The sequence below is a fragment of the Canis lupus genome, chromosome 11 (genome assembly GCF_048164855.1).
Source record: "Canis lupus baileyi chromosome 11, mCanLup2.hap1, whole genome shotgun sequence".
NCBI classification, from domain to species: domain Eukaryota; kingdom Metazoa; phylum Chordata; class Mammalia; order Carnivora; family Canidae; genus Canis; species Canis lupus.
This window is the reverse complement of record NC_132848.1, coordinates 9,816,704-9,838,743: the sequence shown is the minus strand read 5'-3', so window position 1 is coordinate 9,838,743 and position 22,040 is coordinate 9,816,704. Positions and strand designations below refer to the sequence as shown.

General features: G+C 37.6%; 1 long non-coding RNA gene across 1 annotated transcript; it reads left to right on the top strand.

Moving 5' to 3' along the window:
* The first annotated feature begins 11,835 nt into the window (after window positions 1–11,835).
* Window positions 11,836–17,632, top strand: LOC140642134 (uncharacterized). Its single transcript, XR_012038683.1, has 3 exons — window positions 11,836–12,051; window positions 13,571–13,738; window positions 15,709–17,632. It is a non-coding gene; the product is annotated as an uncharacterized lncRNA (long non-coding RNA).
* Window positions 17,633–22,040: the final 4,408 nt, after the last annotated feature.

Sequence of the window (22,040 nt, the reverse complement as noted above, 5' to 3'; positions counted from 1 at the left end):
CTGCCTGTGCCCCTGCCTCCCTCTGCGTCTCTCATGAATAAATAAAATAAAATAAATAAATAAATAAAATAAATAAAATAAAAATAAGTAAGATAAAAATAGATTAGATTAAATTAAAAGTTAAATTTTAAATTAAATTAATAAAAAATGAAATAAATAAAATAGAAATAAAATTAATTATTAAATAAAAAATTAAAATAAAATAAATAAAATTAAATAAATAAAATGAAATAATAAAATAAATAAAATAAAAAAATGAAATGAAATAAATAAAAATACAATAAATGAAATAAATTAAAAATAAATTTATAAATAATAATAAAATTTAATAATTATTAATTATAATTATAATTATTAATAATAAATTAATAAAAATAAAATAAAATGAATTTTAAAATAAAATAAAATAAAATAGTAAATACAATAAAATAAAATTTAAAAAGAAAGCAGATTCTGGAGATGGGGGCCGGATGGAACAGCAGGCTAAAGATACAGTTTCCCTCAAGGAACTGAATCCCAACTTAGAGGTGACCGAGGAAGTGGTTCGTGACACCATAGTGTAACATGAGCTTCTAAGAGGTCAACAAAAGCCCAAAGGAGCGTCGCCTAAGATGGTCTGGAACTTAGGGGGGGAAAGTCAAGGAAGGCAGTTACCAAGAAAAGATGCAGAGCCAACCAGTCCCAATACAATTTTCTTCCAGAAAATAGCTTCCAGAGTAATAGCTATTCATTCTTTACTTGGTTGTAAGGGATCTTTTTTTTTTCTCCCTTTTAAAAATCTGGTGACCTTGATAGAGGGTCATGTTTGTAATGGAAGGAACCTACCTTTCGCTTCATTTTGTGACTGAAAAAAAAGACAACACACCATCTCCTTTTTTTTTTTTCCCTAAAGATTTTATTTATTTATTCATGAGACACAGAGAGAGAGAGAGGCAGAGACACAGGGAGAAGCAGGCTCCATGCAGGGAGCCTGACGCAGGACTCCATCCTGGGACCCCGGGGTCACGCCTGGGCAGAAGGCAGGCGCTAAACCACTGAGCCACCCGGGCTGCCCTTCTTTCCTTCTTAGTACCTTTGCAACCTGTAGTTACTAATTGTTAATGATTTCGTTTTATGTATTTGGTTGCTTAGTTATATTATTTATTTAATTACTTCTGGTCTACTAAGACCTGGGAACTGCAAGCTCCGTGAGGCAGAGGAACCTTCCATTATTCGCAACTTCATTCCTACGGTGCTTCTGACTGGAAGTTCCATAAACATGTGTCGAACCTAATTAATGAATTACAAAGCTAGGATCGTATGAGGTGGATGTTTTGGCCCCGGGGATAGTGCAAATGAGGAGAAGACACCTGAACCCAAAATCATATGCCAGAAACACTACCTCCTTTACCCAGTAGGTAATGGACCCCAGAAAGGTGAAGTTTGCCCACTTTGATAATGATCACTTCCCTTTTCCTCAAAACTTGGCAGAGCTGACATGTCCTGAGTACTTCAACCCTACCAGCTACCCGGTAGCAACGGGCACAATATGTGGCACACCATAGTAATTTTTCATCAAATGAGTTATTTTACCCTCTGGCATTAGACGCATCTGGATGGAAAGATAGTCTCTGCATAGATATTAGCTTTTCAACATTTCGATTCCAACAGTAGAATAACACTCAGTAATCTGATTTTTTTTTTTTTTTTTTTTTTTTACCTCTTTTAGCAAAAGCTTGCCATCTCAAAAAACCTTTTAAGCAGAGGGGCACTTCCTTGTCCTTCATGAGGAGACTTTAAAAATTACAAACAAAAATGACTGTTAAGCACTTACAAGAGCATTAGACGCAGTAAATTTTATCCACTATGAGGATAATGACCCAGGATTTATTACCATAATTGTCTGGGTGAGAAGGCAAGTGGTTACAAACGTACTAGACCTGTGTCTCAGTAGAGCAGAGCAGTTAAGTTGTGAGCTTTGAAGGTAAACAAAACTGGATAGGGACCCAGCCCTGTCTCTTACTTTTATTCTTAGTTGAACATTTGTTCCACACTCTACTGGCTCCTCAGGGAGGAATTATGGGAGACTGTTGGCCTGGCCTTTAATTTTGATGAACCTTTAAATATTTTCCTCTAAGGGCTATGAGAATATTTCTATTTCTGCCTGTGACTTTGGGCAAATTGTTTAGTTTTTCTGAACCTTAGTATCTGTATAAACAAAAGCATGATAAACATTCCTCAGAAGGCTTTTTAAGGATTCAATGACAATATGTCTGCATAATGCTTAGCACCACACCTAAGCATACAATGTGCACTCAATAAATGTTAGCCAGTAGTATAAAGCCAAGCATTGTGTGTGTTTGGTAGCATGGCTCCTGAGAACACCATGTAACAGTAATTAAAGAAAATGCCACTGCCCAGACAAACAGAAATGGTGCAACTTTGCCCAAGGCCTGTAATAATCACATTTAATAGCTGATGAAGATGAAGGGCTTTGGCAACCAGAGTCCTTGGTCATTTCAGCCCCTGGAGGCAGCAAGGCTTGGAATGAATTAGGAAGCGGGCATCCCAAGTCTAAGTTTTGTGACTTAGGGCAAATCATGGGCTCTCAGAACTTCAATTTACTCTTTTCTAAAATGTTGATAGTATTGTCTGCCCTCCTTGGCACACAATTAACATTCAACAAGTATTGATTGAGAATGATGAATGAATGCTGTATGTGAAGTTATGTTGTTTCCATGTTAGGTATTATAGCCAGATAGTCATAGTAATGAAAACTGCAATTCATATCAACTTCACATAAACATGGTTTCATGTAGTCTACAAGAAATCTTGCCTCTCTGGAAATACCAATGACATGATTTTTTGCATGAAACTATTGGGGATAACAATTACCCTCTGAGTGTTTGAACAGCTTCATACTTTCTCACGGCAACCTTTGCTTCCTCAGCACCCTCACTACTTACTTCCAACATTCTCCTCATCTACCAGGGGATCTTACTCCTGCTTCTAGATTGGCTAACTTTGAAAACACAAAACTCTAAATTGGCAAGCTGCACCCACATACTTTACAGGAAATGCAAACTCAAACTAATTCCTGCACTATAGCTTCCAAAGATTTGACTCAGGGAAATATTTGTGACGGATTGCCGCAGGATAGGCAGGTCCATTTCTTCTAGATGTTTTTAATTTTGTCTCTGCCTTATGCCTGCTTATCAGAGACCAATGTATTGAGAGCTAGATTACTAACACTTACACTCCCCCTGACTTCCAGTTAATTACCTTTTACCATGTTGCTTTTCATAGTCATGACACCAGCTTATCTTAAAGAACCCTCTAAAGAATATGAAACCTGACACTATATTCAAATAAAGCTATTGCTGAGGGTTTGTTTCCTTAAAGAATGTCCTTTGTGGTCTTCGTATTAGAAATAGTTACATTTTTTTCTCATTTATTTTTGCTTTGGCTTTATTTTTATTGAGGTGAAATTCATATAAAGTTAACCACTTAAAAGTACATAATTAGGGGTACCTGACTGGCTCAGTCTGTAGAGCATACAACTCTTAACCTCATGATTGTAAATTCTAACCGCTTGTTGGGTGTAGAGATGACTTAAAAATCAAATCTTTTAAGAAATAAAAATAAATAGGATCGCCTGGGTGTTTCAGTTGGTTAAGTGTCTGCCTTCAGCTCAGGTCTGGGATCAAGCCCCGCATTGGGCTCTCTGCTCAGTGAGGAGCCTGCTTCTCCCTCTCCCTCTGCTCCTCCTCCCTGTTCATGCTCTCTCTCTCCCTCTCTCACTCAAATAAATAAATAAATAAATAAATAAATAAATAAATAAATAAATAAATTTAAAGACCTTTTAAATAAATAAATGAAAGTACATAATTAGTGCCACTTAGTACATTTACAATGTTGTGCGAATGTCTAAAACTTTTTCATCACTTCCAAAAAACCTTATATCCATTAAGCAGGCATTTCCTATTTCTTCCTCTCTCCAGCCCTGGCAACCACTGATCTACTTTCTGTCTCTATGGATTTAACTATTCTGGGTATTTCATACAAATAGAATCATACAACATGTGACCTTTGGTGTCAGATCTCTTACACTTAGTGTAATGTTTTTGAGGTTCATCCAGGTTATACCATGGATTGGCACCTCATTTCTTTTTATGGCTAAATAATGTTTCATTGATGGATATGACACGTTTTGTTTATCTGTTCATCCATTGATAGACATTTTGGTTCTTTCCACCTTTTGGTTATTGTGAACAATGCTATGAACATTGGTATACAGGTATCTGTTTGAATATTTCAATTATTTTAAATATATACCTAGGAATTTCAAATCTGATGGCAATTCAATGTTTAAGTTTTTGAGGAGCCACAAAACTACTAATTTGTGTTTCACCTTGTGGATAAACACTGCTGTTTTGGTGACTAGCCATGACTTGACCTTGTGGATAAACACTGTTCCTTTGGTGTCAGTCTCACCAACTTCCTCAGCGAGGAAGTTGAGACTCGGGTCTGCCGCCCAGCCATAGCAATCATTTAGGGCTCCGTCTATTTTATAAAGGGCACCTCTATTTTATAAATTAATTCCATTCCTGGCGGCATCTACATTTCCTAACTTTGTATTTGCCTTATTTTTTAATGATTTCAATTATTTTATCTTCCTACTACAATATGCATTTTTAGCTACCTTTTCATTATCAGGGGAATACCATACAATTCCTCTGATAACCCAAGGGGTAGGATTTATTAGTTTTTATATTTTACAGATAAAGGAACCAAGGTTAGAAAAGTTATTTGATTCTAGCCTCAAAAGGGTCACATGGAAACTCAAAACCCATAACTTCAGAATCTGAATTCTATGTTCTTTCCACTACAACCTACCACCTCTTGAAGACTTTTATGAAATTATACAGTAATATATGTAAAAATAAACTTTTTTCTCTCTTTTCTTACCCACTCTAAAGAGGAAGGAGTCTGTAATGGGGTGAGGAAGAGGACAAAAGCTTTTATAATTAACCTATTTCTTAGCTTTGTTGCCGCATGCAGCAACTGGAAAGAAAACTCAGAAATAAAAAAACTGATTATATCACTTAGCTTTTTAACAGATCAAAGAAGTAACACAATATTATAGTGATATTATCGCTTAACTTCTCTTAAAGTGCCCCAAGGATGTGTTCACAAGTTTTGATCTACAAAGTTCCTGATGTTTATTTTTCTTTTTAATTGCTCAACTTTTATTCAACACTAACACTGCTTCTAAGGAAGACGCCAGAATAAACAGGCCGAAAATACAACATAGTATTGAGAAATGTTGGACAAAGTCCTCATACTACGTTACTGTGAAAATTCGCCAAGAAAGCTTTGTAGCAAGAGCATCTATTTTATTTTTCTGTGTATAACTCAAACAAGTGAGGAATGGGCTTATGACTTGAGTGAACAACATATGTGTGACTGATAATTAAGTTCTACCCTCTGCAAGAGGATAAACTGCTAAGTCCTCTCCTAGAAGTCATGCCATTGCACAGTAACACATGATGGACAAGGGTCTCACAGTTAAGAGATGCGAGTTGTTTTTTTTTTTTTTTTTTATGATAGTCACAGAGAGAGAGAGAGAGAGAGAGGCAGAGACATAGGCAGAGGGAGAAGCAGGCTCCATGCACCGAGAGCCCGATGTGGGATTCGATCCTGGGTCTCCAGGATCGCGCCCGGGGCCAAAGGCAGGCGCTAAACCGCTGCACCACCCAGGGATCCCGAGATGCGAGTTTTATTCCCACTTCTGCAATTCATCAACTGTAGTAATATTGTACGTTTTTATGTTGCCTCATGGTCCACAAAAATTTCTCATTATCTCACTTCACCTTTACACCAACCCTAATAGGCAAGCATTAGTATTCTGTTCTGTGGATGAGAAAACCAAGGCTCAGGCAAGTCTGATAATTTGTCCTTTTTGAGAGCAAGTAAGGACTGAAACCCAAGATCACTCCTGGGTTGTCTGGCCTTAAGTTCACTGTTCTTTCCAGTCTGCCATGATGCCTCTTAGTAGTAGATTCTACTGCAACAGAAAGAGTCATTTAACCTTTTTCTCCTAGTTTCTTCATCTCTAAAATGAGGAAGTAAGAATACTTGATCATTAAGATCTCTTAGAAACCCAAAACTTTCTAAAAAGCGTTTTCTTATGGTATATATTATTATATATTATCATACCTTTCATTATAGTTATTTATATACTTGCCTTATTTCCCCATCTATGTTCTTTGAGATGAGGATCTGTGTCTGATTGAAATGTACATCCCTCCCAACTCCTAGCTTTTTGCCAAATGTGTTGAATGAGTAATCAAGTAATGCCACATGTCACAGGATAGCATTAGGAAGGTTTCGAGATGACATGCAAAGAAGTATGTTAGGGATAAGACTCCTATACATTAGAGATACAAATAAGAGACAAACAGCAGGAAATTTAAGGAATATACCACAAAGAGGCTCATGGCGCAGGCTATTGTAGAGATTTGGTTTCCTTAAGCAGCAAAGGGAATTTTCATATGAACTTTTCTCCTACCCCACACCATAGGAGCAGTGGATCTGAACCCAGAGAACCAAGAGATCTGAACACACCCAGTTTATGATTACCAACTCTTTTCAAAACAACTCTTTCCTAAAACGTTCTTTTTTACAGATCTTTTATGTGTTATAACTTTGTATGAAACAGGAATAGAGAATCATCAGGTTTGTTCAAACTTTGGTTCATGTATCCTTTGATGTTTCTTATCTGTTCTTCCCAGAAGCTTAAGAATGGACAGAGGGGAGAGCAGGGGGAGAGTGCCACTGTTAGTTTTTGTTGAAGGGATAGAAAGCTTCCTCCTCCAACACTCATGGCTAAGACTTGCTCCTGACCTCTGTCTGCTGCTTGCCTCCATGTGAGAATGTTTTCTGTCCAGCCATACAAGAGGAACATTTCTGAGTGGTGTGTGTTCTTTCATTGTTCCTTTCGCCTCTGAGGCCTAGGTCTCCAGTGAGCAGCAATGTTGTTGGGTTCCCTCCATGCTACAAAGCCTGAAACTTCTCTCCAGACAAAGCTGGGGCCATCTTAGCTCACCTCATTTGTTCTCCTTTTCCTAGTGATCACTGTCCTTCATTGCCTGATGTCCAGTGGCTTGGGACCCTTGTTGTTTCTGTTTATTTTCAGTTGTTTCATGCTAGAGGATAAATCTAATCCCTGTTGTTCCCTGTTGTTGTTTTGATGAAAAGAAGAAATCCCAGTACATGGGGATAAAACATACTAATCTCTCTACATTTTTTCCATGTTTGAAATGTTCCAAAATAAAAAGTTTTTTTTTCTTTTTTAAAAAGGTGAAGACCTGAAGCTTGGTAGTGCAAAAGGTTTTTGAAAGATAACAATATTGTGTAATGGGAATTTTATTCAGTTGTATTGTCCATAACATGTAAAGAACCTCTCTTTTGAGAACCTAAGAATCTTTCTCTAAAATCTGTGTAACGGGATCCCTGGGTGGCGCAGCGGTTTGGCGCCTGCCTTTGGCCCAGGGCGCGATCCCGGAGACCCGGGATCGAATCCCACATCGGGCTCCCGGTGCATGGAGCCTGCTTCTCCCTCTGCCTGTGTCTCTGCCTCTCTCTCTCTCACTGTGTGCCTATCATAAATAAATTAAAAATAAAATCTGTGTAACTAATCTTTTACTTTAGCATACAAAAAGTTAGAGTAATATCATGAACATCTGTGCCCATACTACCCCTTTGGATATCTGCCATTTTACCCTCTAAATTTGGTATTTATCATTCTCGGGCATCATCTCTTTCCTTTCTCTCTGTCTCTTTCTGTCTCTTTTTCTCCCCCCATATATACATGTATATACGTATATATACATATCTCACACAATTTATATATGATGTCATATATATGTGGTGTCTATGTATATATTCTTTGGCAACTTAAATTTTGGCCCAACATTTTATTTGTGAGAGTCAGACACATGTTAACTAGTTCAATCATTTTCACTGTATCAAATAATGGCACATTTACTTTTTACCTGCTCATGTATATTTGTCAGTCTCTGATTAAAACTACAGGACTTATTTAATCACTTGTTCAACAAATATTTTGAGTGTCTACTGTGGGCCAAACATTGCTCTAGGTAATGGGGATGCTACAATTAACAAAAGTGACATCATAAGCCTTACATTTCAGCTTAAGAAGATAGACATTAAACAAATAACATGTGATATGTCAGTAAAATACTAAGAAGAAAAATGAAGCAAGGTAAAATGGGATAGAGAGTAAAGGTGACAGGTGGGTGGTGCTATTTTATGTGGGTGGTTAGGAAGACCTTTCTGATAAAGTGACATTCAAGGAGGCACCTGAAAGGAATGGGTAGGACAAAAACTTGGGAGTGGAAATGTGTAAGGTGGATCACACTTGGAAAAGGAAGGAGGCCAGAAAAGCTGGTGGAGAGAGGGCAGAAGGGATGTGAGCCATGAGACATGAAATCAGATCAGTGGTGGAGGAGGAGTGCAAATCTTGTAGGGCCTTTTAGGCCAAGGATTTTGGATATCTCTTTGAGTAGGATGAGAAGCCATTATAGGGTTTTGAGGAAAGGAACAACATGGTCTAATCTACTTTATTTTTTTAATTTTTCTATTTTTTGGTCTAATCTACTTTAAAAAAAAGTCTTTGAACACCAATAAAAAATAAATTAAAAAAAAGTCTTTATTTAAATTCAATTTAATTAACATGTACCATATTATGAGCTTCAGGGGTAGAATTTGGTGATTCATCAGTTGTGTATAATATCCAGTGCTCATTACATCAAGTGCCCTCTGTTCTAATTTACTTTTAAGACCACGTTTACTGAATGGACTTTAGGAGGGGAAGGGGAAAAGGAAGAGACAAATTAGGAGGCTATTGCAAAATCCAGGTAAAAAAATTATGGTTTGGAACTGAGTAGTAGTGGGAAGAAGTGAGAACCATTTGGATTCTGAATATATTCAAAAGATAGAGCTAATGGGGCGCCTGGAAGGCTCAGTTGGATGAGTGTCTGACTCTTTATTTCAGTTCAGGTCATGATCTCAGGGTCATGGGATCAAGCCCTATGTGTCAGGTTCCATGCTGAGTGTGGGGTCTGCTTGGGATTCTCTCTCTCTCTCTCTCTCTCTCTCTCTCTCTCTCTCTCTCTCTCCCAAATAAATAAATAAATATTTAAAAGGTAGAGCCAAGCAGAATTTTCCTACAAATGGGATATTGGATATGAGAGAAAGAAGTCAAGCATGACTCCAAGTTTTGGGGGTTGAGTATCCAGAAGAAAGAAGTTGCTATTTACTGAGCAGTAGCAGCCTGGGAATATTGTTAGTTTGGGGGAGCAGTCAAGGGATTCATTTGGTTATGTTTTGTTTGGGACTTCCGAGTAAAGGTGTCTTGTAAGCAGGTGTATACACAAGTCTAAAGTTCAAGGGGGAAGCTCTAAGCTAAAGTTATAAATGTGAATGTCAGCAGCAGATAGATGAAATTTAAAGCCATGGGAATTAGCAGCATAGAAAAGAGAAAAAATAAGAGAACTGAGCCCTTAACTACTCAAACATTTAGGGAAAGAAAAGATGCAAAGGAACCTGCAAAGATGACTAAAAACAAGCTGGTGGTGAGAAAGAGGAAAACAGAAAGAGCAGTGTCGTGGAAGCTTCTAAGCCAAATTTCTGAAGATTCTCCTCATATATCCTCCCTGTGAATAACTACTCTTCCCATGAAGACCTAAGGCTGATTATTCCAAGAAGTCAAGGAATTCAAATATATGTCTGTAAATTTTAAAATAGTAATTTTTAAAGTTGTGTTATAGTATGGGATCATGAATAATATGATATTGATTTTAATTATCTTAAATGTTTAATCATATTTTCAATTAAAAAGAGCTTCACGAGAAGAATTGGATGGAAGTGATGTCTCAACTTGTCATTCTCTTTTGTGCTCAGATTAACTTAGGTTCTCTTCTCAGCATTTTGACATTTTTGTGTAGAAGGGGTGCCTGTTTTTTAAACAACTGATTGCTAATGTCTGCATCTTTTAAACTTCATGTGAAAAGATTAAATGTTTTTATTTAAACAACATGCATTACTGTTATTAAAATCCTCAGCACCCACGGGTTTTGGGTGGGGTCTGAGTTACTCACATTCAGTGAGGGGGAAATTCTTTCTAGTTTTGCTCAAGTGGTTCTTCAATTATTTGAAAAAAACCTTGTTGGTTTCAGCTTGGTGTTTTCGGACTCCTTTACAAAGCCTTTAGCTCTTACAGGCACTACAACTCTGCTCCTTTTTTTTTTTTATTTTTTTAATTGGTGTTCAATTTACCAACATAGAGAATAACCCCCAGTGCCCGTCACCCATTCACTCCCACCCCCCGCCCTCCTCCCCTTCTACCACCCCTAGTTCGTTTCCCAGAGTTAGGAGTCTTCATGTTCTGTCTCCCTTTCTGATATTTCCCACACATTTCTTCTCCCTTCCCTTATGTTCCCTTTCACTATTATTTATATTCCCCAAATGAATGAGAACATATAATGTTTGTCCTTCTCCGACTGACTTACTTCACTCAGCATAATACCCTCCAGTTCCATCCATGTTGAAGCAAATGGTGGGTATTTGTCATTTCTAATAGCTGAGGAATATTCCATTGTATACATAAACCACATCTTCTTTATCCATTCATCTTTCGATGGACACCGAGGCTCCTTCACAGTTTGGCTATTGTGGCCATTGCTGCTATAAACATCGGAGTGCAGGTGTCCCTGCGTTTCATTGCATCTGTATCTTTGGGGTACAACTCTGCTCCTATTTGAAATGTAGCATATGTATCTTAATTATCATAGAAACCACCAGACATACACCTTGATGAAGACAAACGTACAGATAAGACTTGTGTTATTCTTCAGTATGGGCCAGCATGACAGGTTTTTAAAAATTCAAAAAGTTGAGAGAGATCTTAGAACATATATGGACAAATCCTTTCCTTTTTCTTTCTTTTTTTTTTTTTTTTTGGTTATGAAAATAAAGGCTATCAGGTTATGTTCTTTGTTTGAGGTACCCAAACTAGTTAGTGGGGGAAATTGGGGTTAGTATCCAGGTATCCTAATTTCAGGCCAGTTCTCCACACTAAGGAGAGCTATATTATAAAGGGAAAAAGTAGCAAAATAAGAGAAGCTTGTCTGACTCTAACTTAATTTAGGGTCTCTAGCCACTTTCTTGTTTCATATCAATACTCCTTTGATACTCCCATGATCTCACTGACCTTTGAAATAACCCTATTGAATAGCAGATGCCATTATCATTATCCTCATTTTACATAGGTGGTGAAATTGAGTCACAGAGTTTCATTTACACCTCCAAGATCACAGAGCTAGAAGACAGGACACTACCCAGATCTTCTGAAGTCTATGTAGCTCTTCTTTCTACGATTAGTCATGTCAGGAGAAATATTTAAATGATATAGCAAAATAATCTTAGAAAAGAAAAAAACCCACTTCTGTGTTGTACACCAGTTGGAAGACAAGGGGGACAAGCTGATGATGGGAAATGTAATGGCTGGAAAAAAATAGTAACAACTAACAGTGTTGCCATAGTAGCAAAACTGAGCAATTAGAGGCATTGATGCAAATTTCTTTGAACAAAAAGAATCAAATTCTATGAAAGAAGATAATTTTGGGCAGTCCTTACATAGTTTCAAAATACCAACTGCACAAGTGCAAGGATGAGTAGATTTGAATTAACATCAGCTTCTGGGTGAAGACGTGGGAATTTTCATTCACTGCAAACAGAATGTGATCCAATGTTATAACATGGCTGCCAAAAAAGTTAATGCAATTCTAAACCACAGTGATAGAAAGATGTAGGGAGTAAACTTCTCTGGTTAACCGAAGTTGAATCATTATGTTCATCTCTTGGTACCACATCTTAGGAAGGACGCTAAAACCTTAAAGTTCGTGGAAGAGGATGATCACCAGAATGGAAGTCTGGAAGCCATTTCCTCAAAGGAACTTTTGAGGAACTTGGGAAATTAACTTGAAAGTAAGGAGAATTAAGTTTTTTAAATTTATTCATTCACTTAGTGAAAATTTATTGAATGCTTATTATATGTCAGAAGAGGCAGGGTCTTTTAGGTGACTGCAAAGACTTTGGCCAGTGCCTGAGTGAATTGGAAGCCATGTGGAGGATTTAAGGTCGAGGAGTGACTGTATCTCACATATTTTTAAGGCATCATTCTGCGAGTTGAGACTAGGCTATTGGATGTGGGACAAGGGTGGAAGTATGGAGACAAAACAGGTTATTGCAATAATTCAGCAAGAGATGACACCGTTTGGACGAGGGTGAGAGCAGTAGAAGGAAAGAGAAGGGATTGGATTTTGGATATATTTTGAATTTGGGGGATATTTCTCATAAATGAATTTTTTTTTAAAAAAACATTGGTCCAACCTCACTTGAATCTCTGTGTCTCTGGAGGTCAGCACCAAGATCCATAGGTGGTATTGTGAGGGGAACAGGAGAAGGAGGAGGGAATTTGCCATTGGTAAAGAGAGGAGGTAGATAGGGGTTAGGCAGAGCTGGAACATGCCTCTCCCTGCAATGTTGTAGCATTTTGACTCCGTATCACAGAGGGAAAAAGTTTGTAACTGTCAGAAATATAATAGAATTTCCAAAAGTTCATGAAATCAGCAATACAAAGTGCAAAGCATGAAGCTGCTATTATATTTGTTCTATAATATTGTAAAAACAACACTTTTTAAAAAAAATAAAAGGAGAAAAGAGAAAAACTATGATCTATCACTTTCTTGAGGACTCAGATACTACTTGCACATTATCTGTATGACCAGCACCACCCCACATTCTGATTCATCCACAATCCTTTTTTGTACTCTATAACTATGAAACAGAAAGTAACTAATAGGAAAATGAATAGCATGGCTAAATATGGGCAAATATTTCTACCTCACAATGGTCTGATGGGAAAGTAATGGAAATTGAACTCACAGGACATGAATACCATACCTATGCCATTTAGGGAAGAAGAATTGGAGTGTGGGCTGAAAGCATGTCTAACATAAAAGAAAAGGAGAACTCCAGCTATTAAAAGTATCACAATAACAGGTTGATTTTTTTTAGTGTTCTTTAGTAATTGATAGAAATAAATTGATATTGTAATATAATCATGAGTTTATGATTCAATCAATAACTAAGTTAAACCTCATCATTGTTGTTATACATTTGTATATAATCAGGATTATGCCGTTGGTGTAAGAGTTTATTGATTTTTTATTTACCAACTATCTTCTATGTGCCAGGCAATGTATCAGAGATACAATCCTGAACAAGACCAATGCTCTTCCCTGTCCTCAAGTCATTGATAGTCTGGTTTAGTGGTTCTCAAATGTTGATGTATTTGAGAATCACCTAGAGAATTTGTTGAAAATGTAAACAGCTTCTTCCACTCCTGCCCTTGTAGAAGTGCTGACTCAGATCTAGAGTGAATTCCAGGAATTTATCTCCATTTTAGGCTTCCAAAAGATTCTTTTTTTTTTTTTTTTTTCAGTTTCCAGGAGATTCTAATGCAGGTGGTCCATGGACACCACTTTGAGAAATCCTGGAATATCACAGAAAGCCCCTGAAGAAAGGTGATGGGGTCTCTATCAGCCTCTCAGGGATGACAACTGTTGACTACAATCAGGATGACAACTGAGAAGCAAGCAAGTGTTCTTTGGTAAGAAGGATTATTCTTAGTGAATAGAACTCTTGGATAGAGTCTCTTTAAAAAAAAAAAAAGATTTATTTATTTATTTATTTATTTATTTATTTATTTATTTATTTATTTGAGAGAGCGAGTGTGCATGTGCATACAAGCGGTGGGGATGGGGGAGGAGATGAGGGAGAAGGAGAGCAGACTCCCCACTGAGGGTGGAGCCTGATGTGGGGCTCAGTTCCAGGACCCTGAGATCATGACCTGAGCTGAAATCAAGAGTTGGCTGCTTAACTGACTGAGCCACCCAGGTCCCCCAGAAATCTTGGGTGCTTCTTAGAAGAGAATAACTTCCAATTCCCAGGTTACAATTTTTCAAAATGTCTGGCCTTGTGAGAATCATTTACCCATCAAGAGCATTCCAGACCAATCAGTCAATTTGCCAGATGCTACCAACTGCACTTTCTACCTTGACCTGCTGCACCCACTGCCTTCAGAGGGATACACAATTAACCTGCCCCTGCCTTCTCCCCAGCTGATTTGATTAAGGATGACTACCTACCCCAAAGTCAGCCAATCTACTACTGGCAGGTCAGGGAACAAATATTTCTGCTTTTAACTAAGAGACATAGAGTTGTAGTCACTTGATTGTAGGTTAACCTAAAAGGTCATGAATGGTCAAATGAGATGGTTAAACAGGAACCCAGCAAGAATAGAGACCAGAATATATGTACAGAAAACAGCAGTGAACCCACAAGAGAGACACTAATATAAAGAAGAACACATGGCCGCTGAGAGATTGAAAGAATAACCAACCACAGTTCCTGATTTCCCATTTCCCAGCTCCATATCCCTCAGATCCAGTTCTAATTGCTGTCCTTAGGTACCTTGAGGCTTCTTTAATGTTCTTTCAATGAGACGCTCATTTTGAGTCAACTGAAGTGTGTTCTGTCCATTGTAACCAAATTGTCCCTAAGTAAGATAAGCAGAGACTAGACGCTTCAGGGAAAAAAGCTACTCACCCATTCATATAAAGGATTTTGTTCAGAGATTTGAATTGCAAACAGCAGAAAGAAACTCTAAGATAACTAAACCATTAGAAGGCTACTGGGGCACCTAGAATTGAGATTAGAGGACCAGATTCTGAAATGAACAATAACAAAGGTAGAAAAAATTGATTTGCCAGTCAAAAGTATAGCCACTGTCTCATGATTTCATCGTGCAATTGGCACCTGCCTCTGTGCCGGGTGACCTCTGTCTACTCCTTTTACTTATGCCACATTCCCCTCAAGATTAAAAAATTGAAGAGAATTATACACCTGGCCAAACCTAGGCCACACACCTATGTCTGGGTTTATGAGGGCAAGGAAAGGAAGGATTTACCGTTTGTTTCCAGAGTAGGAGGTAGTGCACCCAGTTATTCTCTGAAAACCATACATTATGGAAGAAATATCATTTCCTAAAAGAAAATTGGGGCCTTTTGTGAGGAGGAATGGATACCAGAGAGACTTTAAACATGAGATAAGCAGCAAGAGACCATATGTTTACACTCAGACAGGAAGAAATGACAGAGAGATGCCTGGGTGTTCAACAACAAAAAAATAATGTTCTGAAGATTAGAGAAATTGAATAGCAGGTTTGTGAAATAATGAACTGTGCCACTCGAACTGTCCAAGCAAGAGTTGGCTAACCATTAATTAGTAACATTGAGGGAATTCCTAAGTCAGATGCCAAATGCTGACATGACAACCTGCCTGATTACTCACAGACCTTAATAGTATCTGAAGAAAACACATTTATTTATTTTTATTTTTATTTTTATTTTTTAGAAAATACATTTAAAGCTGTGTATCTATTTCCTGTCTTAAGGCAATGAGCACCATATATCTACTAAATGCCTTATGAAGTAGCTCTGCCTTTGATTCACCTTGAAATTGTTCTTTTGAGCTTGAAGCTGCCCTGCTCATTCCATCTGCCCTGTCCCTTCTCTCTAGTTGTCATTGCTGAGAAAGCTTCACCTTGGCTAAAGGTACAGTCTTGCCCTGCATCAAACTTGTCTGTAGACACAGGAAACAAGAGGAGCCTCAAAAGCCCCAGGATAAAGTTTATCGACTGGCACATCAAGACACACCGTGTCGGATGGAGCACAGCTTGTCCTGAAGTTGGTTTCCTGGTTCCCTGACAATCAGGCTGGCACATTATTTACTTGGGATGGAGAATGTGTCTGGCACATCTGTCTCCCCAAGGACTCAATTTCTTTTTTTTTTTTTTAATTATTTATTTGCCAGAGAGAGCGGGAGCACAAGCAAAGGGAGCAACAGGCAGAGGGAGAGGGAGAAGCACGCTCCCTGCTGAGCAAGGAGCCTGATGCGATTCAGGGCTCTATCCCAGGATCATGACCCGACCTGAAGGCAGACACTTAACCAACTGAGCCACCCAGGCACCCCAGGACTCAATTTCTTGTCCCCAAACTGCCTGCTTACCTCCACTTCTGATTAATAGCTGCTTAACCCTGTGTTGAATGTCTGTCTGGACCATGTGTATCAGGTGGGGTTCAGTGCTGGAGAGAGATGCCACCTGAAGTATTTCAAGCAGAAAGTGACATAATACAGAGAATTAGATTATTACAAAATGTTGGCATGGATGTAGAGCACCAGTATGTTCATATGTTGCTGGTGGGAATGCAGAATGGTACACCTACCTTGGATAACAATTTGGCAGTTTCTTATAAGGTTAGGCATACATTTACCATATGGTCTATCAATTCTACTCCTGGGTATTTGCCCAAGGGAAATTAAATATATATCTACATGAATATGAATGTTAATCACTTTATTCCTAATAGGCAAAAACTGGAAACAGAATCTATCAACTGGTAACTATATATATATATAAGAAAGTTTTAGTGAAACTACTAAAATTGGAATCATATTGTTACTACTCAGTAATAGTAAGAAATGAACTACTAGTACACATCAATCTGGAGACATTTCAAAACCTTTTTTTTAATCTGAAGATCTAATTGGTTTTATTAAATAATTCATGAATGGAGCAGCATCTCACCTAGTGAGTAGGAGAAGATCCCCCTGCCTCTTCTAGTTAAAATTTAGACACAAAAAAGTACAAACTGTATGATTCCATTTATTTGAAATATTATAATGGGAAAAATTAATTCTTAGTGACAGAAAGCAGAATAATAGATATCTTTGATAGAGGGTGGGTGGACAGAGAATGACAGTGAAGGGACATGAGTGAATTTGGGAAGATGATGAAAAATCCTTTTTGATTAGGGTAGTAGTTACATGGGTACACTTTTGTCAAAACTCACCGAACAGTATACTTAAAAGGAAGTATTTTATTACATGTAAATTATATGTCAATAAATTTGATTTCAAGTGTAAAAAGCCTGGGCACCTGGGTGGCGCAATCGGCTGAGCGACCAACTCTTGATTTCAGCTCAGGACATGATCTCAGGGTCGTGGGGTGGAGTGCCAAGCATGGTGGCTCCATGCTCAGTGGGGAGTCTGCCTGAGAGTCTCTCTTCCTCTCCCTCTGTCCCTCCCAGTCGTGCTCACTCTCTCTCTAAAATAAAATAAGTAAATCTTTAAAAAATAAACGTAAAAAATAAAGTGTAAAAAGCCAAACTCTATGGTATATGGACCTCTGATCATAAAACAAATTCCCAATTTATACTCCTCTCTAGGAGCATACAACCATATCTCTTTTTTCTACATGTATAAAAACACTGGCTATGATATATCCTATTAAATTTTGTTCCATTTAGCAATGCCTGGGTGGCTCAGTGGTTGAGCATCTGGCTTTGCTCAGATGTGATCCCAGAGTCCTGGGATCGAGTCCCGCATCATGCTCCCTGCAGGGATCCTGCTTCTCCCTCTGCCTGTGTCTCTGCCTCTCTCTCTCTGGGTCTCTTATGAATGAATAAATAAAATGTTTTTTAAAAATTTGTGTTCCGTTTGCTGTGTGGAAAGAGGTAGCTAATTGACTTGCATTGCTCTGATATTAGTGACTTGCCTGAAATACTAGCTTTTTAAGAGACTGAGAAGGAAAAATAGGAGAGGTGAGACAAAAACTCCTTTTCACAGGAAAAGGAGTAGTAACCTTTCTAACTCCTCTAGGGTTTCTGCCTCCCTGCCCTCCCTCCATCCTCCATCCTCCATCTTTATGACGGTCTCTCTCCTTTCCCTGAGTCAAAACTTTAGGAGCTATTTTTGGCTTGTCCTTATCCTGACCATCATAATCATCCACAGGTCAGTTGCTAATCCCTTTATAATAGTTCCAACATCAGCATCATTTCCCTCCTCTCTATTACTTCTGCCCCTTTACTTCATTTGACTGCTTCCTATTCTATTCTAAGTACATCAGCTAAGTCTGTGGGTCTGGATTCTCCTTCCAAGCCAACCTACTCTCTGCTGTGTGGCCAATTTTTTTTGAAGCACATTTCTATGATGGTGCTTACAAGATCAAAAACAAACAACAAGAAACAAGAACAATAAAAAAATGTCAATGCAAAACCCCAAAACCAGCATTCAAAGTCCTCCAGAAATGGACTGCAATCTGCATTCCCAAACTTACAGCCCATTATTTTCCTGCATCTACTCAGGCCATATAGTGTAGTGGTTGAAAGCTGTCATTACTACCTCTGTTCACAAAAGCAACATGTAGAGCCGAATATTTCTAAAGTTGTGTCAATCATAAGCTGTGTACAAAGGCCAACCTCTGGTACTTCATCAAATATTCAGAAAGACCTCGATTCCTAAGCCACAGCTGTTTCAGTGGCCTGGTTTTCTGACAAAGTACATGTTTCTTTCAGGTTTGCTACCATAGCAATGTTGTGTGCCTTTTCTTGTATCATCCAGAGACACGTTTAGCTAGTTCATTCTCCAAGCAAAGATTTGTATATAGAAAATAGCCTTTTTCTGTTTGAGTACACCTTTATTTGACTTAGTACATTTAAGAAACCTTGGTCCATGGGGCACCTGGGTGGCTCACTTGGTTGAGCTGCTAGCTCTTGATTTCGGCTCAGGTGGTGATCTCAGGGTGGTTTATTTATTTATTTCTGCTTCCTACTGGCCCTTTAAACTGTCTCAGTGGACATAGTTCTTCCACTGCCCCAGGAGAAAAAGTTGGACAGAAATGAGATTTTGTGGTCATTTGTGGTTAGTAGATAGTCCAGGTCAATTTATTTCACAAACAATTAAATTTATCAATTAAAGTTACGTGAACCAAGGCTTTATGACACGGGTGGTTTTGAATAGGTAGGATTTTAACAGAGGTAGCAGAAGAAAGCTTTCTAGGCAGAAAGAATATCAAAGATCAACCCAAAAAGTTCAGAGGATGTTTGGGGTTTTCAGGGAGGAACCAGTGTACCAGATTCACTGACCCACAGTGTCCTTAAGGGGACTAGCTATTGTAGGTCAGATCCATTTCCATTATAGACTGAGGATTTTAGACCAAAGTTTAAAACAAGGCACCTGTTAAGTAACAGATAATAAATGCATGATTAGCACAATCTTTGAGGAGGATTGAACAGTAAGGATAGCAGAAGGGAGAAGAAGTCAGAAAATAAGGAGAAAACTAGGAGTCTAACTAAACACTGGATGGAAAGTAAAACATTGGGAGGAGGAGGGTCATAGAGAGGAAGGTGAATAGAATTTTTAAAAGTGTTTACAGGATTTTGCAATGTATTAAAGTTAAAGGAGGAGGAGGAAGACCAACACTGTCCATGCAACTACATGATACAGGCACTTAGCTCAACTATCCTGCTGGAGGATGTGGGCAATCTAAGAGGAACAATGAAGATGTCTCCAAGATTTCCAGAATAGAAAACAGGGAGAATGCCTGTTCCGTGACTTAGAAACTGGGAAATTAGATGATGGTTTAATTTGGATGTATTGAGATGGATACTACCTCTGTTCACAAAAGCAACATGTAGAGCAGAATCTTTAGGTAGAATATTTGGTGGAATATTTAGGTAGTGATCTGTAACAAAAATTGAAAATAAAATAAGCCCAAGAGTGGTGTCTAAGCAGGTGAGGTAGGTTATAAAATCATCCAGGTCATAGTGATAATGAAAACTGAGGATAAGATCATCAGAAGAGAGCTGGTAGAAAGAGAAGTGCTCTGTGCAGAATGATAATGATCTTGATAATCCTCATCATTGCAAACACTGTTGAATGATTAACATATGCCAAGCTTCGTGTCAAATGCTTTTCATGAATTACCTCATTTACTTATCACAATAAAGGAATCTGTGAAAGTTACAGTTATGACTAATTATTAATACACAATGTAAAAAATTAATTTTCTAGAAATAGAATTCCAGCTAATTTCAATATGTCAAGTAGTGAAGGGGGCCATGGAAAAGATTAAAAAGAGCACCAAAGTTCAATATCTTCTTCAGAGAATGCTGATTAATTCTAGTTGTTGATTAGTAAAATAGAAATTTAATATGCATTTTAAAAGTTTCAAAGGAATACACACACACACACACACACACAATGGAATATTACTCAGCCGTAAAGAATAAAATCTTGCCATTTGCAACAACAAGAATGGACCTAGAGGGTATAAAGCTATGTGATTTAAGTCAGAGAAAAACAAATACCAAATGATTTCACTCATATGTGAAATTTAAAAAATAAGAAATGAACAACAACAAAAAAGATCAACAACAACAAACCAGACTTAAATATGGAGAACAAACAGGTGGTTGCCAGAACAGAGGTGGTGGGGGAAATGGGTGAAATTGATAAAGGGGATTAAGAGGTACAAACTTCCAGTTCCAAAATAAATAAGTCATGGAAATGAAAAATACAAGATAGGAAATATAGTGAATAAGATTGTAAAAACACTGGCGATAGATGACGACTACACTTATTGGTGAGCACTGAGTAATGTATAAAATTGCTGAATCATTATTTTGTACACCTGAAATTAATATAATACTGTATGTTAATTATACTTCAATATGAAAAAAAGTTTTGAATGGATATGGTATGCTCTTTAGTCACTGGAAGGAAAACATGGAATGTAGAGAACAAGTAATCATGATAGTATAACAGTTTTGAATCTTCATAATCTAACAATATAACTTCAAAGTATAGGGCTTTAAACTTTAGGAATAGATACAAATTCACAATCATGGTGAAAGCTATTAGCAAACCATCTTATAAACAGACATATCCCTAGACAAAAGTAAACAAGGATTTAAATAACATGATTTGAAAGCATCTACATACTCATACACACATAATGAATTATATGGTGAGTGTTCTTTTCAAAAGACCAGGGGATATTATCAAATAAATGGGTTTGGGATCAGAGAACAAAGATGATTGCAATGAAATCCAAACAACAGAATTCACAAAGTCACACTTTCTAATCATGTTGCAATAAAAACAAAATAGCAATATGAAAGACAGGCAAACATTTTTAAAAATAATTTTGATTAAAGAAGAAATTGAAACTGAAATTACAGGCAAAAATCCACAAACTGATCTACCAATTCAACTCAATCACTATTAAAATCCCAGAGAAGGGATCCCTGGGTGGCGCAGCGGTTTGGCGCCTGCCTTTGGCCCAGGGCGCGATCCTGGAGACCCGGGATAGAATCCCACGTCGGGCTTCCTGCATGGAGCCTGCTTCTCCCTCCACCTGTGTCTCTGCCCCCCTCTCTCTCTCTCTGTGTGACTGTCATAAATAAATAAAAACTAAAAAAAATAAAATCCCAGAGAACATTTTTTGGAGAAATTGATATGGACATTAAAATTCCCATGGGAAAAATAAAATAAAATAAAATAAAATTCCCATGGATATGCAATGCACCTAGAATAAACAAAACAACATTTAAAAAACATAGTAAAGCTGAGACTCCCATTTCTCAATTCCAAAACGTACTACAAAGCTACAGTAATCAAGAACATAAGGATACATATAAAAATGAATGGGATAAAATTGAGAGTCTAGAAATAAACCTGAAACATCAATGGCCAATTGATTTCAACAAGAGTGCCAAAACCACTTAATGGGGAAGGAATAATCCATCTCTTCAACAAATGGTGCTGGTACAACTGAGTATCTACATGCAAGAGAATAAAGTTGGATCTTGATTTCATAATATACACGAAAATTTAACTTGAAATGGATCAAAGACTTACAGCTACTTTCTCCAACTCAGCCTTTATAATAATTAAAGAGATATTTAAAATTAGCTTGGTTCTATAAAGAAATGTTAGAGTTTTGTTTGATTGCACTGGTATCTTATGTTTAACATTTTGAAGAACTACCAACCTGTTTTCCAAGTGAC